The 6,171-nt window shown below is 41.9% G+C and overlaps 1 non-coding gene and 1 pseudogene across 1 annotated transcript in view; both read left to right on the forward strand.

The window, feature by feature from the left end:
* The first annotated feature begins 3,637 nt into the window (after positions 1 to 3,637).
* LOC142354999 (5.8S ribosomal RNA) lies at positions 3,638 to 3,789 on the forward strand (annotated as a pseudogene).
* A 1,683-nt stretch (positions 3,790 to 5,472) lies between these two features.
* Positions 5,473 to 6,171, forward strand: part of LOC142355000 (large subunit ribosomal RNA) — a 3,522-nt gene continuing 2,823 nt past the window's right edge. The window contains exon 1 of the ribosomal RNA XR_012761149.1: positions 5,473 to 6,171. This exon is cut by the window's right edge and continues 2,823 nt beyond it. This is a non-coding gene — a ribosomal RNA (large subunit ribosomal RNA).

A 6,171-nucleotide genomic window follows, 5' to 3' on the forward strand; every position in this document is an offset into this window, starting at 1 on the left:
TAAAGGAATTGACGGAAGGGCACCACCAGGAGTGGAGCCTGCGGCTTAATTTGACTCAACACGGGAAAACTCACCCGGTCCAGACATCTTAAGGATTGACAGATTGAATATCTTTCATGATTATATGGGCGGTGGTGCATGGCCGTTCTTAGTTAGTGGAGTGATCTGTCTGGTTAATTCCGATAACGAACGAGATCTTCTCCATCTAAATAATGAAATTCACTATATGTGAATTCAAACACTTCTTAGAGGAACTATGCGGAATTAAATACCGCAGATGAAGTGAGGCTATAACAGGTCTGTGATGCCCTTAGATGTTCTGGACTGCACGCGCGCTACACTGTGTACTTTTAGATTGAGTACTCAGCCCTTGGTCCGAAATGGACTGGGCAATCAGAGAAAAGTACAGCGCTTCAAGGGGATCGTCTGTTGTAACTTGCAGACGTGAACCAGGAATTCCTGGTACTTATGAGTCAACAACTCATAGGGATTACGTCCCTGCCCTTTGTACACACCGCCCGTCGCTACTACTGATTGGATAGTTAAGCAAGAATTGCAAATTCCTACTGTTGGGACTTCGGTCTCCGGCAACGGGATGAAGCGGATCGAGCTTAATTGTCTAGAGGAAGTAAAAGTCGTAACAAGGTTTCCGTAGGGGAACCTGCGGAAGGATCAGTGATTGATTCCTTCGGGCATGGCTGCTGGTAGAGGCCATGTCTGTAGTGCGCATGACGCTCTGTCGCTAGAGATTGCTTGGCAACCAATCTCGAATTATGTATCGAGCTCAAAAACTACTTGTGTGGATACATAGTTCAGCAGTCATGGCAAGGGACTGCTTAAAGGGAGACTAGTTAGCAAAAGCAGCCTAGCAGAACTGCAGCTATCTAGATCTCAGAAGCTGGGTTATAGAAGCCCAGCTATAGACTTGTGAATGAGAAAGGCCTAAAAAGGTCCACAAGTCGCGTGGTTAGAACCGACACGCAAAAATCCCAGCGAGTGACAGAGCGTTGCGCTGTTCAGTGGGAAAGAGTTGAGCTACTCGGGGCGCCCACTGAACTTGCTCCGAGCCAAAGGCTCGAAAAAACACAGCTTAGCCTCAGATCCTTTACATAGAAGGCTAGCTAAAATAAACTTACCTTGGACGAGGGTAAAGTTTAGTCAGTTCTTAGGGGAGAGTAATCCACAGCTTCTCGCCCTCTGAACATTCTCCCAGATATGTAGGTCTGGGAGAGTCTCCTCCTGTTCTTCGGAATCTGGAGGTAGACAAAGACAGTACGATACGATCTTGCATCGGGATGACTAACCGATAATGATCATAATCTGACAATTTTTCCGGCTTGAGGCACCGGAGTCAGATTAAAGACACATACTGAACTAAAGGCGTATGTGCAAAGCTTGTCGGAGTGTAGAGAGTCAAGCTGAGTTGACTCGTCACGTGGTGATGACAACAGCCATGTGCAAAACACTCACAACTTTATCGTCTATGTGGAAAAGGTTGCTAACAGCGCTCTCTATGAGAGGCCCTCGCATATAACTATACGAGGAAAAGGCGATAGAGTTGTTTGAATGTGGGGCAGGTTCATCGACAAGCTAAGTTGATCACATTCTTGTTGTGGCATCCTACTAGAATTGGTCACGGTCTGCACCAACTCTCCCCAAGTTGGCCAGACTTAAAACTAGAAATAAGGTTTGCAGCTATGTGAACCTAGAAACTGTAAAGGAGTTGAAAGAACTTAAAGGAATTGAAAGAGGCCTTGAGGTATATCCTCTTGGTAAAGACCCACAAAAGCTCACAAAAGTGGCTTCGAAGGGCAAAACTGGTTCATCCAAAACAATTGGAGAGCTTAAAGCAGAACCAATTCGAATGAAACACTATTGGTGAAACTTCATCATGAGAACGTCACAAGCTGATCACGCTCTATGATATGACTAGTATTATGTTGCTTCTAGTAGGCTAAGCGCAAGCCGAAACATCAACATGTGAAAGTCGTAGAATTTTGCAATCAAACTGTGGCTAGTACTGTGATGTTACTAGTAACCTGGTGTTCCGTCATATGGCCAAGAGAGCATTTGAAGGCGAAACTTCTGCATGGGAAAGCTGCATCATGATCAAAATTTTATATCGAGTATTATGTTGACGTTAGTAGGCCTTGGCCGAAAACGCAGCATGTGAAAGGTATAGATAAAAGTTATTGTTGCAGTCAGTACTGTGTAGTTACTAGTAGCTGGATTTAAGCTCAAAATGAGACACTGTTGGTGAAACTTCATCATGAGAATGTCACAAGCTGATCAAGCTCTATGATATGACTAGTATTATGTTGCTTCTAGTAGGCTAAGCGCAAGCCGAAACATCAACATGTGAAAGTCGTAGAATTTTGCGATCAAATTGTGGCTAGTACTGTGATGTTACTAGTAACCTTGTGTTACGTCATATGGCCAAGAGAGCATTTGAAGGCGAAACTTCTGCATGGGGAAGCTGCATCATGAACAAAAGTTTATATCGAGTATTATGTTGACATTAGTAGGCCCTGGCCGAAAGCGCAGCATGTGAAAGGTATAGATAAAAGTTATCGTTGCAGTCAGTACTGTGTAGTTACTAGTAGCTGGATTTAAGCTCGAAATGAGACACTGTTGGTGAAACTTCATCATGAGAACGTCACAAGCTGATCACGCTCCATGATATGACTAGTATTATGTTGCTTCTAGTAGGCTAAGCGCAAGCCGAAACATCAACATGTGAAAGTCGTAGAATTTTGCGATCAAATTGTGGCTAGTACTGTGATGTTACTAGTAACCTTGTGTTACGTCATATGGCCAAGAGAGCATTTGAAGGCGAAACTTCTGCATGGGGAAGCTGCATCATGAACAAAAGTTTATATCGAGTATTATGTTGACGTTAGTAGGCCCTGGCCGAAAGCGCAGCATGTGAAAGGTATAGATAAAAGTTAGCGTTGCAGTCAGTACTGTGTAGTTACTAGTAGCTGGATTTAAGCTCGAAATGAGACACTGTTGGTGAAACTTCATCATGAGAACGTCACAAGCTGATCACGCTCTATGATATGACTAGTATTATGTTGCTTCTAGTAGGCTAAGCGCAAGCCGAAACATCAACATGTGAAAGTCGTAGAATTTTGCAATCAAACTGTGGCTAGTACTGTGATGTTACTAGTAACCTTTTCTTACGTCATATGGCCAAGAGAGCATTTGAAGGCGAAACTTCTGCATGGGGAAGCTGCATCATGAACAAAAGTTTATATCGAGTATTATGTTGACGTTAGTAGGCCCTGGCCGAAAGCGCAGCATGTGAAAGGTATAGATAAAAGTTATCGTTGCAGTCAGTACTGTGTAGTTACTAGTAGCTGGATTTAAGCTCGAAGTGAGACACTGTTGGTGAAACTTCATCATGAGAACGTCACAAGCTGATCACGCTCTATGATATGACTAGTATTATGTTGCTTATAGTAGGCTAAGCGCAAGCCGAAACATCAACATGTGAAAGTCGTAGAATTTTGCGATCAAACTGTGGCTAGTACTTTGATGATGCTTGTAGCCAACCGAATTGGTTGAAAAGCCCAATAAGTAAGCTAACTTGGGAGAGCTTGTTGGAAACCAAATGCTACTAGATTGGTCCAAATACATCCTTCAACAGGGGATCACTTGGCTCGCTTTACGAAGAGGAGCACAGCTATATGTGTTAATTCGGTATGAATCGCAAGATTTGTTTACCGACCTCTCTAACGCAAAAGGCGGTCTCGGCTTCGGCTGTTGACTGCGTCCGATTCAGGGTTATATAACTCTCGATTGAACACATTGATGTTCTATTGTTGGTGCTTCCAATAAAATTGGAACACTTAAAGCAGAACCGATTCAAATAATAGCATTCTGATCAATGATTGCATTCCTTGATCAAGAACTGCTGGAGTCATTGTGATGGCGAATTTTCTTCATAAGAAAATTGCAAAGAGACGGAACTTAATGAGACTAGTATTATGTTGTTTCTAGTAAGCGGAAGCTGAAACAGCAACATGTGAAAATCAAGTTTTGTTCAATGATCTCGAGGCGATAAGTACTATGAAGCAACTAGTAGCCTAAGCATGACTCAGATTTGAGACAGTCAAAAAGACTGGCGAAACTTCTTCACATGAAAGTTACATAGAGAACTACAAATGTATACAGCGAGTATTATGTTGTTTCTAGTAGGCGAAAGCTGAAACATCAACATGTGAAAGTTGTCTGCAAACTGTAGAACGATATGTGATTAGTACTGTGCTGTTACTAGTAGCCAGTCTGACTGTAGAAGCCAAGACAAAGGGAAACTAATGCATCTGAAAAGGACAAGTTATGGAAAGGTATGCACGATAAGTATTATGTTGTTTCTAGTAAGCGGCAGCTGAAACATCAACATGTGAACGTCGTTGTGTACAGTAACCTAGAACTATATAGTCCTTAGTAACGTGCATTTACTAGTACCTGTAATTGGTATTCAGACTCAGGCAGTTTGGAATAGTTTGGCAAAGATGCACCAGAGAAAACTGGGATTTGATACAGAAATTGTTGAATACAAGTATTATGCTGCTTCTAGTAGGTTGAATCCGAAACATCAGCATGTGAAAATTGAAAACATTTCTGGTTCGAATTGTCACAAGTATTTGGTGATCTGAGTAGCCAAACTCACTACAACGCCAATTGAAGGCAAAAATTCTCAACGGGAAAAGCTATTCTCATTGAATGAGCTAACAAGACGAGTATTATGTTGCTTCTAGTAGGCGAAAGCCAAAACATCAACATGTGAAAGTCTTGCTGAACAAATTTAATGTTGTTGAGCTCAGTACCGTGTGAATTAGTAGCCATAATTGGCGAGCGAAAATTGAACTGGCGAAACTTCGTCTTTGGAAAATTGCAGATGCCGAGCACTTATTTTGCAACGAGTATTATGTTGACTGTAGTAAGCGAAAGCCGAAACAGCAACATGTGAAAGCTGTTGAAATTTGTGGTCATTTTGCAATAAGTACAAGGAGTGTAACTAGTAGCCAGGTCAAAATTTGGGATAAGAATGAGCAAAAATTCTGCATGAGAACAGTTGAAATTATGAAACTAAATTACAAAGACTAGTATTATGTTGTTTCGAGTACGCGAAAGCGGAAACATCAACATGTGAACGTTTGTAACGAAGTTTCGTTAATTTTCAGCCTAGTACTGAGCAAGAACGAGTAGCCTCATCTCCAATCCCACGCAAAATGTAGTGAAATATGTGAGTGAACCTTATTCACGGTGAGGGTTTCCCGAGGTCTGTATTGCAGCGAGTATTATGTTGCTTCTAGTAAGCGAAAGCTGAAACAACAACATTTGAAAGTTGGAATTAATGACTGAATGGAAACTTCGACCTGTGTTTGATAGTAGTAGCGAACAAAACTGCTGAATCGGTTTCTGTCTCATATTGGTCAGTGAACCAATTAAGAGACAATCAACTACATAACCTGAATTGGGCGAGAGAACCCCCTTAACTTAAGCATATCAGTAAGGGGAGGAAAAGAAATCAACTGAGAATCCCTTAGTAATGGCGAATGAACAGGGAAAAGCTCATCGGGAAGAGAAATGGCAACATTTCTCGGTGTCCGGTATGGTTTGATGCTAGACTGGTGAATTTGTCCTGATGTCTACTGGAAAGTAGCATCAAAGAAGGTGAAAATCCTGTAAAGGTCATTTTCGATACCAGTCATAATGGCTCATTCCTATGAGTAGAGTTGTTTGAAAGTGCAACTCGAAGCTGGAGATATGTCTCTCCAAAAGCTAATTATAAAGCGAGACCGATAGTAAACAAGTACCGTGAGGGAAAGTTGAAAAGCACTCTGAAGAGAGAGTGAAAAGTACGTGAAACTGTTGAAGGGGAACTGGAGTGAGCGTTACCATACTCAATGCCTTGATATTATATTCTCGGCTACCGAGTAGTGTAGTTGTCGTCTTTTGGCAAATCTTGTTAATGAATCGAGCAGAAGTTTTCCTCGGAATTCTTCTTGTTGATTCTAAACAAAATGAGATAAATTGATCTTGATTGCCTGTCTGACCTCAACTTCCTATTCAATGCTCTCTACAGCCCGTCTTGAAACACGGACCAAGGAGTGTGAGTTGCTTGCAAGTGTTGTCGCTCATTGAAAGCGCACACGCGAAATG

Source organism: Convolutriloba macropyga, unplaced genomic scaffold (assembly GCF_964194025.1).
Source record: "Convolutriloba macropyga unplaced genomic scaffold, txConMacr16.3 SCAFFOLD_4137, whole genome shotgun sequence".
Taxonomy (NCBI): Eukaryota; Metazoa; Xenacoelomorpha; order Acoela; family Convolutidae; genus Convolutriloba; species Convolutriloba macropyga.